This window comes from Anser brachyrhynchus, assembly GCF_964034855.1.
Source record: "Anser brachyrhynchus genome assembly, chromosome: 1".
Classification (NCBI taxonomy): Eukaryota; Metazoa; Chordata; class Aves; order Anseriformes; family Anatidae; genus Anser; species Anser brachyrhynchus.
The window spans coordinates 93,264,464-93,290,852 of record NC_137694.1 but is presented as its reverse complement, the minus strand read 5'-3'; the positions used below and the strand labels follow the sequence as shown (position 1 = coordinate 93,290,852).

At 40.9% G+C, this 26,389-nt stretch overlaps 1 protein-coding gene and 1 long non-coding RNA gene across 2 annotated transcripts in view; one reads left to right on the top strand and one right to left on the bottom strand.

The window, feature by feature from the left end:
• LOC308188006 (uncharacterized protein) overlaps positions 1-26,389 on the top strand; it is a 327,367-nt gene that overhangs the window by 231,829 nt on the left and 69,149 nt on the right. The gene's annotated exons all lie outside the window — the stretch shown is intronic.
• LOC308188008 overlaps positions 1-26,389 on the bottom strand; it is a 75,960-nt gene that overhangs the window by 15,196 nt on the left and 34,375 nt on the right. The window contains exon 3 of the long non-coding RNA XR_013945063.1: positions 5,879-5,964. This is a non-coding gene — a long non-coding RNA (uncharacterized lncRNA). The remainder of the gene's footprint in view (positions 1-5,878; positions 5,965-26,389) is intronic.

Sequence of the window (26,389 nt, the reverse complement as noted above, 5' to 3'; positions counted from 1 at the left end):
GAAAAAAAAAACTAATATATTCTGACTAATCAGAATTGATGTTAATTAAAGAAGAGTTCAAGATAATGACTTCTCATTACTACTTGATAGCTAGAAATAGATTGTTCTACCTCTAGGTAAAATAAGCAATTAGATAACTTCTGTTTTTAAGGACTTCTTTTTTTAAGAAGTCTTATCTCATTCTCTGTTCTTTTTCATTTGTCAAAATATTAATATGCACGTCTGATTTTTATCGCTGCTCATCTCTATACATTTTTGTGGTTCTCAGTCTACATTATTCTTTCACTTCAGTGTGATTTTTTTCTGTTGCTGTAAAGAAAGCACAGCTTGGATTATACACCGGAAGTCTTCTATAAGGCATTGGATTATACACGCAAAATTGCAGCAAATGTGCAATACAGGCAGTGCTGATTTTTTTCTCAAAAAACTCAAATTTCAAACAAGCAGGATGAACTTTGAGAAAAACTGAGTATAATTTTCAATAGACATACAATTTCTTGGTGGAGGAATACTTGTAATTAAGCTATGAGGGTTTCTAGGACACTATCCATTACCACACAGAATACAGTGGCTTTGTTTCAGACTTCCTTTGAAACCTGAAATTTACCCAAACCCAGAAATTTCAAGTGATACTTAAGGTGCACAAATACGTATGAAATAAAGCAAAAGGTTATCTACTGCGGTGCATGAGAAAACTAAAACAAAGAGCATCACATAATCAGAAGGAGATGGCATAAGTAAATTGGAGAGAAAAGACTAATGAGTTTACCTTTTCTTGTCTGCTTAGTTTATATTCATTCCTTATAGTATGCCTTGTGCTGTTTTATTTTGCCTTGCTGTAAGTTCCCTAGAAAATTCAAATGAGCAGGACCTCATGATGTCTATGTAATCTATTATAAATAGTTGGAGATAAATTGGATTAGAACCATTAATTTATTTAAGAATGAAATAAAGCAAAGCATCAAAGAAAAAAAAAGAAAAAAAAAAAACCACTAATGTAAATACAGTTAGTAATAATTGTAGAATTGTAGCATTATTTAGATTGAGTCCAGAGGAGGACCACACAGATGATCAAGGGGCTGGAACACCTCTTCTACAAAGACAGTCTGGGGGAGTTGGGGTTGTTCAGCTTGGAGAAGAGAAGGCTCCAGGGAGACCCTATAGTGGCCTGCCAGTGGCTAAGGGGGGTCTGCAGGAAGGCAGGTGAGGGGCTCTGTGTCAGGGAGTGGAGTGACAGAACAAGGGGGAGTGGCTTTAAACTAAAAGAGGAGATTTAGATCAGAATAAATTCTTCACTCAGAGGGTGGTGAGGCCCTGGCACAGGCTGCCCAGAGAAGCTGTGGATGCCCCATCCCTGGAGGTGCTCAAGGCCAGGCTGGATGGGGCTTTGGGCAGCCTGCTCTGGTGGGAGGTGTCCCTGCCCATGGCAGGGAGGGTGGAACTGGGTGGTCTTTAAGTTCCCTTCAAAACCCAAACATTTTTGGGATTCTATGATGTAAAAATCAACAGAACCCTTTCAAACTAACCTCTACGTTGCTTTTTAATAAGGATATAAATGTAGCCCATTCTATATTGGGTGATGTGATAGAGAGCTCTTTTTGTTATGCAATTGTAACTCATTTGAAAAAAGTAGAAATTCATGGGAGATATTTGATGGCATATAGGGACTCCCAAAGCACTTGAGAAGCTTGAAAATAATTAAATTATCCTTTATATCACACTCATATTCCTCCTGAGCTCCTAGAAACTATGCAGTTACCATCTATGTTCATCACAGAATATTTAAGGCCTCTGGCTAAGAAATCCCTGGTTTACTTGGGATTTCTGTTTTATCACAAAACTTATTGCCATAGACTGAAGAGATAACGAATGTGTTTTCAGCTTTCACTGATATTTAGTAACAAGGAATGTTTACCATCTTTGATGAGAAAGGGGGGCAAATATAAATGTTATGTTACAGTCATTATCTCACTTGGCAAGAGATAACTATTGCCATAGTCTGTACTGACAGAGCTTTAGAACAAACAAAAAATAGTCAGCTTTAATGAAGAAGCTGAAGCAAGAGAAAGATACTTAACAATGGCTGTATTAAGGTGCTGTTGGAAATGTCATTAGTGATGAGCACAGTCAGAAAATAAAATGGAAATAACAGTCCACTAATAACTTCCTTAAGTTGCTTACGTAAAAGAGAAAATTGTCTTCAGTGTATCTCTTTAGGAAAGAACAAATCATTCAATATACCCAGTTGCAACACAGTCTGTCTAGTTCATAATCCACTTTTCTTATTCCAGATCAGTTTTTTTTTTCAGCAGAAAAGAGCAATAAGCACCCTGCTGCTTCTGTGTTACCAGTTCTTACAAGACACAGAATAATAAGGACACTGCCTCACAAGTGCCATAGCGAGGAACTGTGACTGCTTCATATGAAGTATGCTGAGTTAGAAGTGATTCAACCCAGGGGCTGGTGGCAATTCCAGCAATGTTTTACCAGTAAGAAGATGAGGGTAACTTGACTGAGTTATGATCTCCAAGCCCTTGCCTGCAATCAGTTTTGTTGTATGGGATTTTTCTTGGATAAATGTCCTTAGTGATAGCTTTACCCCCAGACCTGTCATGTCATTCTGTCCATTAGATGGTTTTTAGATTATTTCTCCAGATCTTAAGAGCTTAACAATTTCATTTTTTTCTCTTGAGCACCTCTCCCTTTCTTTTCCTTGTCATTTTCAGATACCAGGAATGATTCACCTGCCCACTTCCATGTGAATTTCCCACCTCAGATGAACGAAACAGAAATGGAACCACCTGTTTTGAAACAGTTTTTTGATGAATGTTTATGGGGTTGGTCTTTTTCTTCAACATCCTCTTGTCTCAACTGCAGTTACTTAGAAGCAAGCATATTCTTCACATTTTCATAAACAAACATCACCATTTCCCTTTTCATATTATTGGTTCCAAGCACTTTCACATATCTGTAGATGTTGTTGAAAGCACTGAAGTCAATAGCAAGCTTGGGCAGTAGAGTAGATCACAGGTGAACAGCACTATAAAGGATTGCAAATGAAATCTGATGCTGGTCTTACAGACCAAGAAATAGAACACAGATATAGCCCTCGTCTATTTTATCTTTCCATGTGGCAAGAAGACTTGGTAGATCTGAAAGCAGTTAATGAAAGCAGTATAAAACTAAATCTACTGTAGTCTGTGGTCAGCCAAATATGCAGTAATGTGCTTGTTAAACCAGTGTGCTATAACAATAACTATTTGGAGTTGGCCAAGAAGCACAGTAGTTTGGAAGGACTTGATGGTCATATGAAGAAAAGAAACAAGACCAAAATGTTTCATTACAGGGAAAACATAATAGTGGAAGGAAAAGCAGCCGGGCTTCAGCTGTGATTTTTAGCTATGATTGTTTTATGTAGCAATTAGAAGAGGAGTCGGGAAATATCTCTGTAATCACTGACATGATTTCAGGCAAAGCACTTACCATCTGGAGTTTTGGTTATCCTACCCGTAATATTTCAGGAAAAAAAAAAAAAAGGAAATTCATGAAAGAAAGGTGGTATGTAACTTCTAGGTTATGCTGTTCAGAAGGGCTCTACCTATGGGCCATATGTGATTCTTCACTCGTTTGCCCATCTGCTTTTGAGATTAAAGGTGAAACTAAAACCAGCAGCTCAAATTTTAGTCCCTTTAAATAGTAAGGGTCAGGAAGCTTCATATTTGAACATGCAACTGCGTTTAGAGCTGGAGGGAACCTAAAGGAAAAAGAAATCCTTTGAATTAACAAGAAATAGAGAACTCAGACAGCTGTGACTTTGGCCTGTTCTTTAAGTTAGGTGGGGGTGCACAGAGTACTGTCTGCTTTTGTATGAAATAGCTGTCAAAGCAGAAGATATTCGACAACAGTGTATGGTGGAAAAATCTGCCAAACTTCTGTCTAGTTTTTCTGTTCAGTTTTGACCATCTTCAACAACTTTTGGTTTGTAGACAAGCAGGGAAGACACTCTGAAATGTTCACACTCACATTCCTGTGTAAAAACCTTGCCGTGTTGAGCATTGGGCAGTGTTGCAAAGCTCCTCCCTTGTCCTCTCCTGCTCTGCTTTCTGACTCTCAAAGCCCAGGGACAGGGGCTGCCCAGTTGCTGCTATCATGCCGCCCTGTAACGGGGTCCACTGCCGTGCTGTAAAGAGGAGGGAGGTTGAGATACAGGAGCTGGCAGCTGTCTGTATCAGGGTCCTGTGCTATACCTTGCTCTAGTCCTGTGCCAGCTGCACTGCACGGCAGGTGGCTTCCCATGGCTGCCTGTTGCTGGAAGTGCATATCAAACCTTTCTTCCAAACCCTTGTCACACAGGGAAAGCGTATGAAACGTAGCAGGGATGTGCTGCCGAGTCCCAGTGACGTGCTGCAGCACGGGGAGTTAGCTGCCGTTCGTTCAGTAAGCCTGAAAGAAAAGAGTTATTCTGGCTGGTGCCAGCCTGTGGCCAGTGTGGAGAAATCCCTATGGGAAATTCCTAATGGGTGGCGAGGAGAAAATTGAGGATGATCTTATAGTTTTGCTGCTGATGCTGAAGTTATGAAAAAAAAAAAAAAAAAAAGAGTCTTGGTCTCTGGGTGTCCTTTGGGAATTGAGCAGTCCGTTTATCCAGCTGAAGTAAACTGTTGCGGCTCTGCTGATCTCAGTAAAATCAATGGAGATGTGACAATTTGCCTTAGCTGATGAAATGGCCTGGGACACTGCTTTCAGTGCCGGGCGGGAACTCTGTCTGCTGACGAAGAGCTGTCAGCGTGTTGTAGCGTCTGGGAGATTTGTTGCATAATGTCACTTAAAGAGATGGTAAGGGGAAAAGGAGACCCTGAAAAGTAGTGGCTGTGGGCAGAAGGCCAGAAACAGTCATTTCACTGCCATATCCATTAAAAAAAAAGGGGGAAAAAAACATCTGTGGCAGCTAAATTGGTATAATAAAGCCAGCAGATGAAAGCAAAAAGATCAGAAGGAAAGAAACAGAAAACATAGAAAAATGAAACCGGAGAAGTTGAAACATGCTTTTTATTTCCGGAAGTTTGCAATAGAATAGAAGTTAGAGGAAAACATTTTATTAAAAAAATATGAAGACTTGAGACCATTTCCTCACAGTGCGGGGAAATCACTCACAGAAAGAAGCCAGGGCTGTAGTAAAGTGTATTCCTCTGGACTGCCAACTGTGAGGGGAAGGCTGCTCACAGGTGGGACCGGGGCATGGTTGGTGCTGGAGAATCTCAGGGGACATGCCACCATTTCTGGCAGTTCTGGTTCTATTGCCTTTAGGGTGACACTTGGGAAAAAAAAAAAAAAAGAGCTTCCAACGACTTTTCACAAATGACTTCATGGCACATTTCACAGACATGTTGATCCTTGTGTCCTGGCAAAATTCCAGTTTAGGTAATTGCATCTGCATTGGGTAACTGCATCTGCATAAGCTCACCTAGAGATATCATCTGTAGCATGGGTCAAATCCTACACACGAGCTGCTGACCTCAACTTTAAAAACAGACCCTGAAGTTTGTGTATTTTTAAGTGGTTATTGTGCTTTTTAACCCAAGGGTTACTGTGCTGCTGCTGCCTGCTTATAGTGTGCTGGTCAGTGGAGGTTTGCAAAGTGATTTTACATCCTTCAGGGTAAACAGAGTCACATAAATGTAGTAGGCTCCTTCACAGTGGACAGAGCTCGGTGTATACATTAGAAAAGTAAAGAAAAGAGAAGTAGAAAAGGTTAAAGCTGCAGATGAGAGAGAGAAAGACTGAAAGAAAGAAAAATGGCAAGGAAGAAAAAATCATTGCACACATTCTGTGTCACATCTACTTGTACTTGCACTTGATTCACTTAAGCGTGGCCTACCTGACTATATCTAGTTCCGGAGAATGGAATCAGCCACTCAAAGTAGTCCCGTGTCTCTCTGTGGCGGCTTTAGTCACTAACTTGTTCTTAAAAAAAAAAAAAAAATCAGAACAGCTTGTATTTGTTCCCTTTTATCACTGTTGTATAAAATGTAACTGATGGCCTTTTTCTTGTTTCCCATGACCATAGTTTGTCATTTTCAGAGCATCCCTAACCTCATCAGGTGGGCAAAAATCTCCTTTGTGGATCCTGATGTGCAGCATTGACCAGAAGCAGCTTCTGAGTTAGTTAGCATAGCCAGGACTGAGAAAGTCAGGAGGTGTATGAAATGCAATCTTCAGATTCCCTAAATGTTGTCAGGCATGACTGTATGCACCTGGGAACTTCAGGCATCTACACCCTTTGGAAGATTTAGCATCCAGAATATTTTTGATCCCAGTCGGATCTGTCAGCAGTCCATTCTATAGTTCACAAATAGCAGAGGTATAGAAAGGATCCTAATGTAGTAGGTTGGGCGGTGCTTAATTAAGATCAAGCCTTTGATAACAATGCACATAGTCATAGACCCAAATGCATTCTGCTGATTATTAGATAATTTAGGAGTGCAGTCTCTCTATTCAATAGGAAATGATCAGCAGGCAGTCTCAAAGACAACTCATGCTTTAAGGGGGCTCAGTCAAGCTCTGTAGGTGCCTATGGCCGTGGACAAGAGAGCCAGAAGCAAGGATTGTGTTAGGGCAGTGGGCCTCCAGCACAGCATAAGCCACAGAATGTCACCAAGCATAATTGTTTGTGTGCCGAGCCTTCTGGTTGAACTGGAGCATCGCTCTTAAAAAGATCGGCTGGAAAAAGTCCCTGCTTAAAGCCAGGATGTTCATTTTTATTATTATGGTTCCAGCATATTTCCTAAAATTGTTGGAATGCCAGATGCCACTTCGGTGAACTCCAGATGGCGGAACTTTAATCAGTAGTGGGATGTGATTTACTAGAAATGCTCCTTTACAGCAAAAGTGGGTCTCAGGCTTCTTCTTCTTCTCCTTTTTTTTTTTCTTTTTTTTTTCTTGTGTGTGTGTGTGTGTGTGTGTTGTTTTTTTGTTGGTTTTTCTAGGCATTTTGGTTTGCTTTTCAGACTGTGCATTTAAAGTTTCTTCGCTCTACAGATTTATGTAATATTTAAGTATTATTATGGTAAGAAAAAGTACCTCAGATCTAAATATTGCTTGCCATGCAGGGTGATGAGAAGTAAAATTCTTCATTGTAAGGGTTACCCAAGAACCTAGAACATGAACCTATCCCGTTTTTTCAAGATGAGAGCCTACTTTTGTTTAGTGCTCACAGCAAGCTTTAAAATACTTTCCTCCACTTCTCAACCTCAGGGTATTGTTTCATATGGTAACAGCATGCCTAGATGTAAATATTTGCATAAGGACTAGGTTCTCTGGTCTGCTTTGTTTTGTGCTGCCTGTAGCTTCCCAGCTGGGGTTCCTGCACTGATGAGAGAGCATAAAATCAAATATAGCTCTCTTCGTCTTTCCCCTTTCCAACCCACTCACAGGAGCACAGCAGCGGCCAGCAGCCAAGGCATGATACACTGCTATCCCCATCCGTCCGGTATTCTCTGTGATCGCATCTATCATCTTTATTCAAGGAGACAGCTGCTGGAGGTAACCCAAAAGATTTGACCACATCTTTGTATTGTGGAAGCATTTCATATTCTTCCTTTCAGCTAGAAGTGCAACCTGATAATAATGGGTCTTATTTCCTCTACGGGCCTAAGGAATAACATGACACTGCAGTGTCACATAAAAAGATAGAGTGTAAGGGTGAAGAGAGCTGATGTGATTCCCTGATTATTTCTCCTTAAAACCTATTTGTTTAACCACCTTTGCTTTTTCTTCTTCTTTTTCTTTTTCTTCCTTCTTTTTTTTTTAACATGTACCTCTGTGTGAGCACAGTTCAGAAGGCAGAGGTGAGAATATAACCTATTTGTGAAAACAATTAGAAAAAAAATGAGGTGCAGTGGGGGAGTCATTTACACCAAATAAATCATAATCTATAGCTCAGAATAGCACAAATAAGCAAAACCAAAGCCATTCTTACAGTTTTCATAATTTTGAGTGCCTTGGGGTTACTCCAACCATGAATTCCTGTGCTTATACTCTTGGTTTCATAGGCTGTATCACATCTGCTTTATAGAGCTAATTTTAATGTGATTCAGTCAGCTTTCATGTCCATTAAGCAGTGGACACATGGGCTGATGCATAGCCCAGATGCCTGAATACCTGTCTCGTTTCTCAGGTGGGTCCAGAGCTCTGTGATGCCATGGTTGCCCTGGGCATCAGAAATAGCAGCTGTAATGCCGGCCACAGAGCACTTCATTCCCAGAAGCACCTGGGTAGCTGCTGTATATACCCAACATAGATTTATGGAGGGACCAGGAGGGCATTACTTCAGAGGCCTGCTATCCTGCTAAGCTCATTCCCCCTCCAGGTACAAAGGAGCTGTGTCCACATCTGATGGCATATCTCTTAAAAACAACAGCTAGGTTAGAAATATAGTTGAGATCAACTCTATCAAAGGGTTAAAAACAACTGATCTTCCCATTACTTCCTCTCTTCGTTTCTCTTGGATAAACAATAGATCCAGTTAAAGAGAGAAATTCAACAAATTGATTTGGTCTTACCCAATTTTTGTTTTCACTCACCCTCAGTTATAGGGGTCAATGAGCAGAACATACGTTTAAAGTATAAGCAGGAGAAGAGCACAGGATGGTCAGGTCAGACGATTACTATTTTGGTTGAACTTCTCCCTGAGCCTCTGCCTCTCTACCAGCAAAATCGTATGTCATCTTTCATTCTCAAATGCCTCACTGCAGAGTGCCTCATAAAACTTGACCTGCCTCTCTAGGAATGACTTCATGCAGTGCTGAAACACAGCTCCTCTAGGACCTCAAAGTGATGCCTGTTAAGGGGCGTAATGTAACATGAATGAAGAGGGAATTAATATTGGGTTGCCCGATGTGTTTCAGGAGGCATTTGAGTCAGGATTTTGGGCTGGAATCTCCATTCAAGCCAAAAGGTTGATGGGACAATTAAGAACAAGAGGGATTCATGATATCACTTTTACACCTCATCTGAAGTCTCTCATCAGTCCTATCCTTTTTCGAGATATAATTACGTCACTAGTTCAGTACTTACTAAAAATTGCTTTTCACATAATTCTGCCAGGACCTGCAACTTTTTAAGTTTTCCTTTAAAGTTACTGATTCTGACAGTAGTCCTACACAAGTTACCCTTTGCACATAGATAAAATCTCAGCTTTCAGTAATAACACAGTAAAAGTGCACTTTCTTTGTGTAGAGTATCTGCTGCTGCTATACCAGTAACCAGGCATTTATCATATAATCAGATTTTTGCTGAAATATATGCCATATGTGATCAAACGAATGATGAATAAATTCAGAATGCAATTTTAGCTAGTCTATTTTTTGTTCATATTTTCTTCTTAGTAGAGTTGAGTCTTTTTGACCTTGTGAAAAATGGCTGCACTTGAACTAAAAATGTGTTTTATTTCTAGATAATGGACTATGCCAACTTCCTTTTCTTTTTTTTTTTCTTTTTTTCTTTTTTTTTTTTGGAATTCCGTAGAAACTGTTTGGTATAACAGGACATCTTCTACATCCTTATTTACTTTTTCTTCCTTTCAGCCGATACTCTTGAATATAGCTAAAACTCCAATCTTTACTCATATGTCCTGGCTCCAGCAATTCTTTTTTTGATTTCTGTTGTTTTCTGTGTGGCAAGAACTCTTGCTATCAAGCATTACGTTTAGTTTTCCACTCATGTAGCTATGAGCTAAGAAATTACACCAATTTCTTGAGGCCTTCCGAGCTAAGTGAATTTGGCTCAATCTTTTTCAGCTATCAGCCCTTCCATTATTGTTAGGGAATGCTTCAGTGATATTTATCTGTCATTCTGGTAATGCAAGTTCTTTTGCTTTGATGCTGAGACTTTGAAACCTGGATGCCTGACAACGTAGCACTTCCTCCAGAAAGAGCCTAATTAAAATGTGCTAATGCAGTGACCCTTGGTTCCTTGTAACCCCTGAAGACGTCTCTTATGGATATCTATTTTTGTTGTATGTCAGCTTTCAAAGCGAAAAGGTTTGGATTTAGTCACAGCGTTGTGCAGGGGCATTGTGGAGCTTTTCATAAGACAGCAACCATGCCTCCTTCCAAAGCTGCTTGGGAACAGTGTGCTCTCTATGGCCCTTAGGAAAGATGCAGACTGCTCCCTCCCCACCATGTAGCCAGTGAGCTTTGTGCAGCTGCTTATCAGACATTTTCTGCAGCCTCTTCAATGATCTGATTTGCATGTTTACCTATATTGCGTGAACAGCCACAAACATCGGTTTTCCTAAACAGTGTTTTGGCAGAAGTGAACAGTGTCAGATGGAGACTAGAAATGCTTGACAGAATTCCCTGGGGCAGTAACAGCAGATGTGGGGAGGCAGAAATTACAGCAAGCCTTGTAAGAAGACTGGGCAAGGACCTCTGGGAAGACGGAGGCAGTCTGAGCTAACCAGGGGAGCCGGAGACGGATGCAGTTGCTTAGCAGAGGGGAACCCTCGTGCGAGTTTCATGCAGATTGTCATTAGCTTCAGTAACTCCTGGCTTTTCTGTTGGGTCCTGTCATCTTATTCTGTTCCCTCATTAATTTCTCAACTGATTTTGCTTTTCTCTTGCTCGTGTTGTTTACTTCCTACCAATACTGTCATTCTGTTTTCCTTCAGCATAGGATCCCACCGTGCTTCCTGCTTCCATCTCCGTTCTCTGCATTGTCCCTGTTTCTCTTACATTTTTTGAGTCGTTCCTGTCCTTTCCTCTCCATTCATCCCCATGTTTCTCTCCTTGCTAATGTTTGATAGCAGCACTGCTTATGACTATCACCTGTTGTACACCAAACTCTGTAGACATGCAAACCCTTTTAGCCCTATTGAAACCCAAAGAATCCTTTGGTACCTGGTTTGAACTTCAGTCCAAATACATTAACTTGCTGGACACACGGTTGATTTAAATATGAAGTAGCTAAGAGCTGCTGGAGGGAGTGCAGGAGGAGTGAGCATCTGCCTGAAAGCCAAAAAAAGGGGGCATAGCATTTGCCAGGTTGTCACTAGGATTTGAATGTAGGATTCCAGGTGGCTGTAGCTTTGGTCATGTTCTCAGTGAACAGCCGTTTTATGTAAAGGTGGACAGCTTCATCACACAAAAGACATAGAGATGACAAAACGTGTCATGCTGAGGCAATTCTTCTATGTCATAAAATAGCAGAATGGTTGCTATACCATTCCCCTCTATCTTAAGCATGTTGGGTAGAAATGTTGTATGACTGTAGATGCTAGAACACCCATGGAAATTTAAGGGATGGTTTCGGGCAATCTGTAGGCTGCTTATATTTCATGAAGGAAAGACTCAAGCACAGAAGTTTGCAAGCATTACGTGTGACTTACTGGCAACTTTGACTACAAGTATAAGCTATGCTAAGACACAAGAGCTGAACCCAATCCAAAAGGCAAAGACATACACTATCTGATCAGTCAGCATAGCATGAGCTGTTTGGGAATGTCTCCTGAGACAGTCCTCCACAAACTTTGCTCAAAGACACTGAGATGTTCTCTGCCATGGAGTGATATCATGCACTAAAATGTGTCTAAGTTGTTACTCCTAAAAGTTTCCCCCCAATACTTCTTACATAATTCATTATTGCCTGTAAACCACAGCTTAGAAAAGATACATTCAGTGATGTCAGTTTTCCAGCTGTACTCAGATCTAACTTCTTCGTAGCAAAAGATGTTTAACAGCTCAATCAGGAGAGTAATCCTGTGCCTCACGTGTTGCCTGGCTAGATGTGCTGAAAGGTGGTGCCCCCTTTGATTGGCCTATGCCAGGCATGTTCTAGATAGATCACTTACCTGCACTTCTACATCATCACAGAAAAGTTCAGAAGGGAGCAAAAATTCGTCTCATCCACCCTGTGACCACAAAGGAAGATCAGCTGTATATAACAAATCATATTGGTTGTTTGTCTTTTTTTTTTCTCCACACTTCTAGTCTATAAGAGGTTGGAAATTACAATATAGTTTTGGTAGTCAATATTTAGAAGAAAATAGTTGATATTTTTCTGATAGAAAGGGAGTGATAACTATTTTAGAATTATGTATTATTTTTACAAAGAACTGAGATGCATTTTTTTTTAAAGGGAGAAGTATAAGGGGGCATCATAATAAATAAAACGCATCTAAACTTAGTCAATCACTGCTTAACAGGCTGCTTAATTGTATCTGAGCAAATACTACATTGCAGCGTCTTCAAAAAATGTTGCTCTTTTTAATGTCAGACTTGATTCATTTTGATTTCTTCAAAAGCAGCCATTGATAGAAACTATTCATCTCATTATTTATCAGTGGGTAGGGCTGAAAAAAAATAAAATCACTTAATAAATGAAAGAATTTGCAAAAATTTATGTGCACTTTACTATACATTAGCAAAAAAAAGCTGTTAATATAACTTCTTTTCGCTTGAACCTTTAAGCCATTTATAAGCTACCCCTATGACATTTCAGATCAAGCTTCAAGTTATTGGTATACTCTGGTCTGCCTTCATATGTCCAAAATTAAGAAAAGAAAATTAACTTTGAAGGTTCTTCCCACCTATCAGTAGCGGTGACAGACAGTCTAAGAACATCGTAGATTGGTGGATATTTGAATCTAGCAGAAGTACCCCTGGGGACAGCAGTTTTAATTCAATCTTGAAAGGAATGGAAGATCTCTTTGTTTCCAGAAGAGTGACTGCAGCAAGAAAGTGGAGCTATAGATCAAATGCTTAGATTGAACAATAAGTGAGATGATGTATTTTAAATTGCACAATGGTATAATGGTAGGGAGGTGCCAAGTGCTCTTTGAAAAGTGGTTTCAGATGTTTCCTACCCAGAACAATACAGATTTTGGAGACTTCATTTAAAAGCAATCAAAAGGCAAAAGGTCACCGTGCAAGCTGACTAATTGGTCGCCGGCCAGATGGAAACCTGTACTTAGTTCATTTCAAGGACAAGTTACTGCTGGCTAATGTGTGGCAGATGGGGAGTTTATTTTCATGAGTCACAATGATGTGAGGGCTACATAACTCTTTGTTTTGGGGAGGGTGTCAAGCCTGATCTTGTTTCTCTCATCTGAAGGATAGTCTGTGCATGGCCCGTTAAAAAGATGTGTGTGAATCAAAAGTAAAGATTTCACCAACAGATCCTCTTTGCCTGCAACCTCAAACTCAACTTTCGTATGTTTACTGTCGAAGTACTGTATTGGTCTAACCAACTTCCTCTCCTTTATCTTATTTGGGATGGTGTCTGGATGACAAGTGGTATTTATCGTCATCCACCATTTTGTCACTGTCTCCGTAATGTATGCCATAAATGGCAACATCTTTCCGGAACAAAACCAGAAAATGTTCTCCCTCTCTCTGATTCTTCCCAAAGACCCATTTCTACTAGGAAATCTGCTGGGAACTGCATGGGAGCTTATGAGGAATAAGCCCTAGAACATCGTCAATTGTATGGAGTGGTAATTAGTGTAATTTGTAAGTAGTTTGAATAATAATAATCAGAAAAAGATTGTTGTGTCTTTGGACACTTTTATGAAGATCCACCCATTCCCACCTTGAATGTTGTCTCTTTTGTACATTTCTTTCCACATTTCCTTCAGCTTTGTCTATATTTTAATTTGTTGAGATCTTTAAAGTAGCTCCACTTTTCTGCGTGTTTTTTTTTTTTTTTTAATTATTATTTGCCATCAGAGTAGATTCTTTAGCTTCAGGCAAAACATGTGATCTACTCTTTGTCCTTTAGAGCTCTGTAAAGCCTCCTTTCAAGCCTGTTGCTGTTTCCAGTATCCTGGGAACAAAGACGTATTCATGCTTGAAATATCAAAACTTACCAGTTAGTCTTACTTAAAAAGTGAAAATTCAATAATACAGCCAAGATTCCAAGTAAAGCATTGCCTTTATATTTTATTATGCCGGGAAATTATGGAGTTAAGGCCAGCTTTACTAAAATTCAGGACAATAGTCCCATATATGTGTCCAGAAAGCTGTGTCATAAGTTGCATTCACGTTTGGCAACCCTTCTTTCGGATGTGATTCTGGTATTTTATTTTTTTATTTTATTTTATCCCTGTTTTTTCTTATACAAAAAGTCCTCTAAAACATTACCTAGCAACAGGGCATGCTCTGTGTGTGCTCTGTACAGAGAGCAGCCCTGGGCATACCAAGTTATGTTTACATTGTAGAATGCCACATTCACAAGTATTTTTCTCTGGTGACTTACGTTGTATATATGTTGATATGCAACTTGGTGCCAAGATGGAGAGCTACTCCAGGGAGACGGGTGTCAGCATGAGCTGCTGTATATATAATATCTGGACTAAGTTTTCTGAATACAGCACACTGCAAGCTAGTCAAGGTTTTGAGTTAACTAATTACTGCAGTTATAAAGTAAGTTGCATACTGTTTAGACTAGGATGTAGTTTTGACTAAATGAAGGATAGAAGGATGGAATGGGAAGACAAGAAAGTTGAAGATGAGAACAGGAAGTATTACTTTTTTTTTTTCTGGAAATGCCGTTCTAAAAATTCAAATCTTAATTTTAAAACCTGAATCTGTTCATAAACATAAAAGGAAAATCTAGAAAAACCTCAGTGGCTCTATACACTTTTCTGAAATAAAAATAATTATTTTTTGAAATTTAAATTAAAATATACACTTAAGAAATTGACTGTTTTTTAAAGAGATCCTAGAACATCCCACTGCAATCGTAGCAACAAATTGAAAATGCAATGAATTATAGCAGCATTAAGGATCTCTGCTTGGGTGTGTAAACTCTCAAGGTCTAAGGAAATGAATTACACTAAAAAGCAAGATTATACAGAATACGTGTAAATAAGCTGTTTCATTTAACAGCAGCAGAGTTGCTGTTTTTTTGGTTTTTATTTGTTTACTTATGAAAGACATCAAAAAGTGTACTTAAAAAGTCAAAAAAAACCAACCTACACAGTCTAGTACCGAGCTAGCCAGCCTGTAAATGCCAAGCTAAACCCAGGGGAAAAAAATTCAATTCTTAGCTGGTTAGAGGAAGGGGAATAGAAAAAATAATTAAGTCAAGGAAGAGATAAAAATAGACAGGCAAGCTGAAGCAGAGGAACCTATTTTCACTCTTATAATTTCAATATTGTCTGGATTGCTGTAGTTACGAAATTGTCATAAAAGTTGTGAGATTGGGTGGGTTTTTTAGCTGTAAAGAGTTAACTATTTTATGTTGTTATCTTGTTCCTGAGCTTTTAGAAGTGATACCTTGCAGAGTTTCTCTGCAGCCATGAGGTCAGAAACTTACTTCAAGAAGAAAAGATGCATTAGAAGTTATCCCGTAGTCTCATAACTCCACGAGCTGGGAGTTTAAGAAACTATGCCAAATACTGGCAATCTTGAAAATTTAAGAGCAACTGAAACTTTCTCCCTGATGGAGTCTGCGACCCTTCATCTCCACCAGCAGTTGTCCCTGCAGTTCGCCAGCCCAAGGGAAGCCCCAGGCTGCCAAAACATTGCTGATTTGCAGTGTTACCCCAGCGCACAGGTGGATTTTCTTCCGAGCAGGGCATGGCAAAAGCAAGGCTTGGCAGAGAAGCAGCCTATGGCTTTTGCCAGCACTTGGAGGGGTGTGGAGCAGGCACTTCTGGAGCAGTCAGTGCGTGTGTGAGCACAGATCTCCCCCTGGAAGTGTTGGTGCTCACCTCCAAACGTGAGAATCTGAGCCATGTTTGCAACACAGAGCAATGTGAGGCAGAGCTGAGACCGCTGCAGCCTCCTCCTACACGAGGCACGTCGCTGGTCTCCTGGGGCACTTTCAGTGCTGGGCTCTGCAAGAGGGTCAGCGGCCTCAGCCTGTCCCGCATCAGAGCTGAGCAGGAAGAGGAAATTGATGGACTGAACAGTAAAACAGCCTTACAGTACTTTAAAAGCCAGCTTTCATCATGTCAGGGGCTCCTTTGGCCCCATATTGATTTGATTGGTCTATCTTCAGCAAAGCATCTGTTTTAATTTACAGCTAATGCTGCAAAGGTTTGAATCCTGAGTCAGAAATTTCCCCTGCTTCCCTCCCAAAATGAGCAAAGTAAATGGAAAAAAACACAGACAAATGGACCTACTCTTTGATTTAAAGATATATTGTGCAAAATCCAAAAATGTTTCTTTGCTATCCCCCTTAGGTCCTCAATGTCTTGTTGTTTTATCAAGAACAAGCATTAGCTGGGGATTTTGATCAGATTTGGGAGGAACTTGACTGGGGTTTGATTCAAAATTTACCAGGAAATTCAATTTTCTGGAGACCAAAACTCATTTGAATCTGTTAAAGAAGAGCTTTGGCCAGAAACATGGGGGAAAGGGGAATAAAAAAGTTGAAGGTTAAAAAAAAATAAAAATTGCTCATGTTTTGTAAAGGATCAATTTGTTCAAAATAAAAGGAACAAGTATCAACAACAGTAAAACAGATTACAAGCCCCAAACAAGCAACGCTGGAAGTCTAACAAGATGTTTATTCAAACCAAGAGACTATTTCCAGGTTGTGGAGGCTTTGGTTGGTTGGTTGGTTGTTTTTTGATTGGTTGTTGGTTGGTTGGGTTTTTTTTGTTGTTGTTTGGTTGTTTCTTTCCATGTTGTTCGAGAAAGCAGTTATCTTTTCTGTTTTAGGTCAAGCCAAATCAAAATTAATGTGAGATTTTTCAGGTTAGCAGAAAAAGCAGCAAAACCGTTATTCATATGGGTATATTTTTCTTGTCTTTTATTATAGCAATATCGTTTTTTATCTATTCTGCGTTCAAGCCATCATTCTAATAACTGTTGTTATACCTGAAAATATCTTGAATTTCCTTATCCTGAAATTTTCTCATGCCGAGAAAACTGGTCTTTTCATACCAGCTTTGTTTCATGATGCAATCTGCCTTCTGCTGCTCACTGGCTTTTGGTTTTCAGGGTAGTTTCACTTCTGACTTTGACTGTAGTGGGCCCAGGCAGAGGAATGAAAGGCAAACGTCTGAATTCGCCACAGCAGCTATGACTGCATTGCTGCCCCTTGGCACGGTACCTTCAACTGCTCTTCAAACTGCCGAGCCTTAATGAACCCAAAAGATAATTTTAAGGAAAGGTCTCCCAGTACTCAGATAGGTCAGTGGCCCTCTGAGGGGTCTGTGGTCTTTGAAAGATGAGCACAGTGGAGCTGCCAGAGGACGATAAAGACGAAATCTAAGCAATATGAGTGACACTGAGGAAGGTCAATACAGAGATATGAAAAGGGGCACTATGAGCTAATTTGCAGCAAGAGAGTCGACCCAGAGCATAGCTGGACTGAAGACTTTGCTTCCCTAAAATCAAGTCATATATTGGTGTCGAAAGACTAAGCGTGAGGGCAAAGAGCGTGAAAATAAAGAGCTCGAGGAAACTTCTGCCAACCAGCGATGGCTGGCCTGGCCTGCCGAGGAGCAAAGTCCTTTCTGTAGCCGGCATGCTCTACTTGTCTTCCAAAATGTCAGACTGAACCAAAGAAACTGATTTTCTTTCCTGTTGCTGGTGTGTCCACTGAAATTGCAAAGATTTCCAGTGCTTATACAGAATCGTAACTGTGCACAGGCGCTGACAACTCCTTTCTCCAGGAATGAAGTTTAGAGGGGGCAGTGCATGTGGCTGCCCTGAGCTGCGCTGCTGCCACTTAGTGGGGCAGCAGCTGAAATCTCTAACGCAACTTCTTTCATAACACACCAAATGAGCAAGAGCACTTTCAGACTGGGAACGAGGGAATAAAGTATTGATCTCGGTATGGCAAAATAGTAAGACAAGCCAGCCTGTATCTGTCTTCCCACAGCCAATCTGCCATCTGCTGTCCTTTCGTTTTCCCTCGCACGACTGACGCAAGCAGCGTCCAAACTTCGGCACGTTTTGCAAACAGCAGAGCCCGTTGGGCTGCTGCTGTAGTTCTGCCATCAGTGTCAGGCCTGTTCCAGCCTGCTTAACCATTTCATCTGATAAATGTCACTGTGGCCCCTTCGTTCTTCTCAGCACCATATGCTATCGGATTAAGAGTCGGGTTTTTCTCTGCTCCTCTTCCCTTCAGAAAGATCATTGGCAGCTGACAGCCCCCAGTGGGAGTTGTAGGTAAGGAAGTGCTGTGTGCTGTGAAAGTGCCATTGCGACTGTAGGCGTTGCAGTCCTGCCTCTGAAACGCGGCTCTGAAGCAGGGCATCATTGCACAACTCGCTGTACAAACACAGGACAGAAACCTGTGCCTGCCCTGATGGGATGGCAAGGGGAAGATGTCAGAGGTGAGGCAGGAGGTATGAGGATGAATATGAACCTGGGGGGTTTTGTTAATAAGTCATTTAATAAGAAGGACACTAAACATCCTTACAGAAAAATGCTTGAGTTTTATTCATTTCCCTTAGTACTTGAATGGAAGTAGTGATATAAAAGCGTTTGGGTAGAAGTTAAAGGCTGAAGAAAGACAGGAGGTGAAAAGGGGGGAACAAAACAAAAGAAACAATAGAGGATCTTACCATCATGCTCTTATAGACATCACTCACAAATATTCAAGGTAGAAACCTCTGTTATAAATTCGACACTACTCTGCTCCTCTCCCTCATATGAATGATCTGTGCACACACTTCTTGTTCTTTGAGGGCCATTAATTTACCTTCTCTTCTTCATGGTCCTCTAGATCATCCGGTTTGATTTTTTAAATAGGAACAGGCAGGAGTACATCTAAGGCAGAGGGAAAGGCAGGATTTATTTGCAGAATGGGCAGTGTGATTTAGATGGAAGAACATTAGCCTTGGGCAGGACAAAGGCAGCCTTAAGTCCTGTTTCTGGCTCAGCCACTGATCTCCTGCATAACCTTAACCAAACCACACCTTTCTGGTTGGTCTCTCTAACTCCCAAAACCCTGCCACAGGCACCCCGAGAGAGCCCCTCAGTCACATTCACTCTCCAGTTGCACATTTCCCTAATCTAATATTCATCCAGCACTGCAGAGTTCACCTTGGAGTTTTCTTCACTGGAAGCTGGAAAACTTCTCTGTCTCCCTAAGGGGTTTCTCTTTGCAGGGAAGAATGTCTGCCAGAGATTTGTTTTCTGTAGGTAAAAGTGACCGCACAACAATCCTCCTGCCTTTCACCCAGCGTGTTTTGGGGGGACCGCTAGGGAGACCATACACCCGCTGCCTGTAAGAGATGGAGAACTGGGTGGTGGAGGAAGCAGGGGGAGGCCCGCCACCAGCTCACCCAGCACTCTGCTCCAGCGCAGCATTAAACGTCACCCACCGCTGGATCCAGCCCAAGGTCAGGCTTGCAGCCAGTGCGCGCTGCGTCTTGATCAAAGACAAAAGACCCAAGGTTGCAGTTACATTGGGAAAATGCCTTTTCATTGGCTTTGTAATATGAGCTGGGGAGACCGGTTATAAAGATCCAGCCTTTTCCTTTCCTGCTCTATTGAATTTGCTCACTCAGGGTGTTTTTTCTTTTTAACTTGCCAGTTTGGAAAATGCATTTCGGTCATGTGTCATCACAACTATACTGCCAGCTTCTAGCTGCAAACACAGTCCTGAGCTCCTGCTTCAGAAGCTGGGTTTTATGCCCTGTGTTGAGTCAGGGAGTTCTTCTCAGCACATTGTGAACATGATGATAACTGCCAAGCCTGCCATTTTTTACTATGTGGATTAAAATAGGTGTCACTTTGTAGAACCGTCCTTCGAGTTTGTTTCTTTAAGCAGCGCAGGGCAACCTTAGTGCATCTCTTGGAAGGAATGTGGGGATTTAGCTTCTGTAAAGGCACTTTCATACAATAATTGTTACTTGGAGATATTTTTTTTATCATTCCTACTGCTGTAGAAGGATCTGCATGTCTGAGTTATTATTTTTATTTGATACCCTGTTATTTCATCTTCATGTTCGTGCATCTCATCTTTTGTACTACTCTTTTCAAGCAAAGTCTAATTTATTGAATATGTATACAGTAAAATGCTAAGCATTTAGGAGGTTACAGTTCTTTAGATGCCACCACAATGGAATGTTTGCTTTTAATTATTAGTAAATCACAGGTTACTAAAGTTTATCTTCAAAATATAAAAGAGAATTCTTAATTTATTCATTAGCTGATTGATTACATTAAACAACCTCTGTAAATTTAATGATCATGATTCATGCCAGGATTTGGAAGTTGCTAGACAGGCCATGTCATGCCATTACTCTAAAACACACAAATGACTTTTTTTTTTTTTACCTAGGTTGTTAACTCATGTGAGTCCCTGAAAGTCATCATCTAGGTATGCCACCAAATTCTCTTGCTTTCTGAAGAAAAAAGGACTGTATATATGCTAATCTTAAAAAGCTGAAGGCAAAGTTTGCTCTTTTTCCCCAGCTCAGGTGTCTGATGCAGTTGGACTGAAGTGACCACGGGTAGTAGAGAATGAGCTTTTTGTTCTTCTGAATACTAAGCAAGCCCAAGAAATAAGCAGTACTTTTGCCTTTACTGGCGTCCTTGCAATTCGCTGCTGAGTTAAATTAGTGTGGCTCTGTAGAAGAGTTTTGCACTCCCTTTCAGCCCTGTACCTGGCATATGTAGGAGAAAGATGGATTGCAGTTCCAGCGCTGTCACTCTAACATCTCTCACTTGTGTCTCACCCAATTCAGGGGGAAAAAAAAGGTACTTCTTTCTGCTGTCTGCAATGGCCTTATTGCAGGTGTGCCTTTGACTAACACTTACACTTGCCCACTGGGTAGTTCATGTAAATTGAGGAGCTACAGGGAGCAGAGTGACTAAAAGGGCCAGGAGAGAGGATTAAGAAGCTCGTTTTCGCTATGAATGGACTGAGTGTGAAAATTGTACTTCAGCTAATCTGTCAAAGCAGAACACTGATGCAGTACACATGGCGCTGGTCTTTCCTTTCTCAAAAATAAGTGCTTGCTACTGACCATCCACAATTAAACTCTCTGGCCTTTGATGAAAAGAGATGCTGTAGTTTGTGCTAAAAATACTCTTCTTTGGCTGAAATAAGAGGATGAGACTAGATAATCACAGGATGCAACATTAACCAGAGAGACTAAAATGGATAGTCAATTTAGTCCAAAGCTTACCGGTTCATTATTTCATATCAACAGACTCTTCAAAAGAAATTACAGTGTTTACTCACTGGAAACTCGTCTGCTCGCAACACTCTTCTGGACGTTCTTTAGCTCAAGCTGTGTGTTGATATGTGCATTTCGTTTTGGACAAATGAGTCAAATTGAAAGCCCTGAGACATCAATAGATATTGCTACTTGCAAACAAACAAACGAAACACACACACACACACACAAAAAAAAAAAAAACAAACAATGGTAACATAAGAGGGAAGAGTAGCCAGATCTCAGAGACAAGGACTGAATTTTGTCCTAGCCTCTGCAGGGCAGTCTAATCTAAAGAACAAATAGTGGCTGCAGACCTGATCTAAATCAGGGCAGTGTACAGCTCTGGCCATGGCCCTTGATTCAGGGGATGAATCAATATCAGGAGACAGAGACTGTGAATCTGTTTTTGCCCCTTAATTTTACATTTTCTGATAGTTATAACAAGGTCAAGTTGATTATTTTGTGATCATGGGAAGCAGGCATTTTGTACCTGACATAGCCAAAAGCACGTGAATGGGCGAGGCATGGGTTGCTGGCCTCAAGTTTTCTGGTGCCAGACAGGGGGAACCATTGCTCTCATACATGTAGACTGTGATGAGCTTAGCCTGGGAGGCAAAAAAGAGTTGTCTGAGTGATGAAGGATGCTACCAAGTTCAGTATTTACTCAGCTGGCAGATGTATAGTTAGGAGAGAGGCAACCCCAGCACACGACTCTCTTCTTGGCATGGCGCATTGGCTCAGCCCGACTCCCCGTGGTCAGGCAGCCGGCACAGCCACCAACAGCAGGCTCTTGCTCTGCTCAGCCTCCCTTAGTTGCTGCCTGTTTTTTGATGTCACTGGCCCAACAGCACACCCCAAAGGTCTCAAATAGGATGCTGAAGTTCAAATGGCGCATGCTGAGCTCAGTCTGTGTAGCATCTGCTGTCTGCAAAAGATGTGATGCCAGTGCCTGTTCTCAGACTGGAGGGTGCCTAGACACAAGCAGGAGGCAGTCCATGGAGAAAGCTTCTGCAGCAGTGGTGAGAGGAGCTGAGGATGCCAAGGAGCGCACAGTAAAGGATGCTACAGCATCTCAAGAGGGCCTTGTGCTGTGGTGTTTTACTTTGCCTTTAATTGTAGCTTTGCTTGATGCTTCTGCCTCCCTGCCAGAAACGCTGATAAATGACTTGTGCTTGTGCATGAGCATGGGCGTGCACTTTCCAGGACCTTAACAGTTCATTTTATCCTCTCCAACCTGCAGTGGAAATTTTTAGACCTTTTATATCCACTTACTAGGTAACTTGATCAGTCACTGGTCTCCAGTGTGGTGGTAGTGTGTGCCACTGCAGCAGCAGTGAGGCAGGGAAATAGGTGACATTTTTGTACCTTTTTCCTTCCACTTGCATTAATCCAGCTTCTTTCTCTTCTACTTTTACAAATATTTCTATGCCAGTGTTTGCAAAGCATCAGCATTTTTGCCGTCTTTTCTGACCTGTGGATATTGCAGGGTATGTGGTGAACTATTCACTCCCTATTCTTTGTGATCTCATTGGGACACATAACTCCTTTCTATGCACATCCTCTTTACACTTTCCTAGGAGCATAAAATGGGCAGTAAACCTAGCAAAAATGAGAAACAGTTTGGTGTAAGGGAATGACTTGAGAGGCACCCTCAGAAATGTGGAAGGGTAACATGCTATTCAGCTTATTGCCACCTGAATGGCTCCTGAAGTTCAGAAGTTGTTAAAGCAATGCTGAAGGTACCCTGGCTAACAGCTTAGATGGAAACTTCTCCTCTGCTCTTTTCAACCTCCCTACCCCATTTCCTGCATTAATATTACTTGGGAAGATCCTACTCTTCACTAGGAAGTAAAATGCAAGGAGATAAATAAGAAAGGGAAATGGTATGGAAGGCTAATTCTCTAGAAAATGTTTGCCTTCTGCGCAGTGACTGTGATGCACCATAAGAGCCTTGATTTCTTGTTTCACTAAGTGTAGAGACCCACGATTTTTGAGGCAACGTGATACAACTGATTGTGCCTGTGAATTACTTTTTCATCAGTCAATAGAAACTGAGCAGTAATAACCTTAATTAACATTTGCATAATTGTGATTAGTAGCTTACAAAAGTACTGTTGCAGTCACAATATAAAAGATTATATAACAGTTATTGAATTATGCTGCCTTTATTAATTTTTTTTTTTTTAAGTCACGGTGAGTGGCAAACAGGATATGTCTAGTTGATTATGTAATTAAACATATTAAGTAGCTGTCAGCTGAAGTAATTAAGAAAAGTTTGAGCACTTCCTAAAGCAAGTAGGATCGACAAGAAGACCAAGCGTTTCCTAAGGAGTCCAGCTAACACACCAAGGTCATCCAGCTTGAAACTCAATTCTAGGTTGTTTGTCACTGTTCACTGCTAGTTTCATATGCTTATTCTCAACAAGTGCTCTTTGAGCACTAATGCCTAATTCAATTAGATGGTGCACTTCATTATTTACTGCTCAGCGTCAGCAGTGCTACGAGCAATGGAGCCTAGGATAACTCTTTTTTCAATGTCAAATTACCTCAAGTGGCAGTTGTGATGGATCCAGGACTAAATCTGGACTAAGATTAAAGCTCCATGGCTTTGCCCTGTGTGTGCTTTGAATTATTATGTGGGCGCTCAGAAAACAGACAGCAAAGAGGAAGAAGGTACTCAGGCAGAAGAGAGATAACATATGCAGGCCCCGAAAGTAACTGGTTGTGGCTAACAACCAGCAGCAGGTTACTAGAGATTTCCTGCAGAAACAAGGGCAATAAGTATTTTGAAAAGGCACCGTGGGAAGTCTGAACTTTAATTTTTGCTTTGACTTTTGAAAACATTAAGGTGATGGTGTTGAAAAATGCAGAACATTTTAAAGAGAGGTTTCTGCTTTGATCTTGCAGAACTCGGAATATATCATCATTTTTAAAAGATCAGGAGGAACAAAAATACAAAAACTAAATGACAAACAATGAGTGTCAAACATGGTAAGGAAGTTCATTTCATTCCCCCAACCCAAGGGTTTGATATTAGAGAGCCACTTATACACATGCAGTACTGAACTGCTTCTCCATCATTTACAGACAGCAGCAAAAAGGTGTTTCAGTGCTGTAGGAGTTATTAATGGACTGATACTACTGTTAGTGCTGCTGAAGAACTTTCAGCAAATGAGACATTACAGAAAGAAAATCAAAAGATAATGATAGAACACCCTCCCTTCAAGTTGCCCCCCGTTGGATTTATTGCAATTTATCTGTACTTACAATTCGATGTTTGTTCTTTACACCCAGCCTTCTTGTGTATGTTCTACCTTTATATTTTCTTGGTGACTTCTTTTCCTTTTTCCTCTCAGCCTCAAATTCGTCTGCATGGTAACACATTACCTGAGAAGTCCTCATAACTGGCTGCATCCTGCTTTTCTCCCATCCCAACAACTTTTACTCTGGTTCTGTTTGTTCTCAGATATTTTTTGTCAAATTTGGAAATTTTTTTTTCCAGTCCCAGCATGCTAAATTATTCTCTTTTGTCTACACTGAAAATCACCAAAGCATATGTTTTCAACTAATTTTTAAGACTCATTCTTTCTGAGGTTGTACATCTCTAAACTTGAGCTTTCTTTATGCTTTGGCAAAAAGCTGGACATGAGATAGACTGAGTAAGAAGGAAGTGAATTATCAACCCTCTCAAAATGCTAAGGGCATCAGCATTTTTCGGAGATCTCTGAGAAGTATGATTTATAGTTTATAGGATCCACAAGAAAAGTGACTGAAATATGAACTAGAAACCCAGGATATTTTTAAGTCATAAGTCTAAGCTAACCAAGAAAAAAACCCTAAATGATGTGCCTTGCAAATGAGTTGAGAGAATAAAACAGAACACTGTGTACATTAATCACTAAACATTCAGATGTTAGAGTAGAAAATCCAAAATATCATTTCATTTTAGCGTACAGAAGACCCACGGCTCTTTTTATTGCATGCTTTGGATATGCTTTTGTGTGTTCCCAACTGTGAATTTTGACTGCATGTAAGGTACGGAATAATCCAATTTTGCATAGCAAAACTTGGCAGGCTCAACTGAGTTTCCCTGATTCAAACACAAGATGTTTAGTTTTGCAGAGTCTCCACATCAAACTTGAAAATTCTTTTTAGGGGACAAAAGCGACCACAAAAACAGACTGAATTTTTCTGAAGCTAGTCACCCATCCACTAAAATCAATAATAAAGAGAAACTACAGTTAAAGCTAAAGTACAGTAAAAGGAGAAAAAATGTACCACCCCCATTGGAACGAATGAGAGAATAACAGCTTCTATTGACAGTTGCTTTATTACTGGAAAAATCCTTTTTTCGGGGGTTGGCTTGCAATGAGCCATCCTTTAAGGCAAAGTCTTGCTGTTGTTAATCCCTGTCTCTGGCAGCTGAAAATCTGTGCTCGGGCTCTGTTCAGCCCACTCCTTTTGGAGAGCAGAGTGTGGCAACGATGATAAATCTCTACTCTCCTGCTAAAAGTCTCCGTGATCAGGCACCCATCAAAAATTCCCACCTCAGTAACAGCACCTAAGTGTTTACCGAGCCCAAAGTGCCAGGCAAACAAGGCGGGATAAGGCTTTGAGCCCTAAGCCAGTCTCACTTCTCGAGCTGAGCAAGTTGCTTCAGTTCTTCTGAGGGACAGATGCTAAGCTGGGCATCAGCACAGCACAGCCAGCGGGGTTTTGGCGATGCTGCTGTCTGCAAGCTGTGGCGGTGCAGGAGCTGCTTCGTGTGCAGCTCAGCTCTTCGCTTGGGACTGCTGGGAGGGCAGCAGCACCTGGGAGAGTGCTGGGCGAGAAAGCTGATGAGGGGCTGGCGCAGCTCCCCCGGCTCTACCAGACCCATCCCATAAATCAGGCTATTTAGGGAGGCCACAGAGCCTGCTAGTGTCTGTGATTGCTCATTAGCTTATATTCATGACAATTATCTCCAAGGAAGGGGACCTGTAGCCTCTGCTTTTAGCATGCAAATTATGCGAAGTTTGGAGTTGCTACACAAAATCACCGAATGCCAGACTGTCATTACTGCACTTGGTTTTTCAGAATACAGTTTTAATTGAACTAATTATCACAGGCTTCCACAGGTATTTCAGGCTTTAACTAAACACTTTACAAGAATTTTAATCATGCTCCTGTTGAAGGCAGTGACAAAAACGCTTCAGTGCTGTAGGATCAGAGTACGCACACCACAGATTATTTATTTTCCTTGTATAACTAAATAATGAC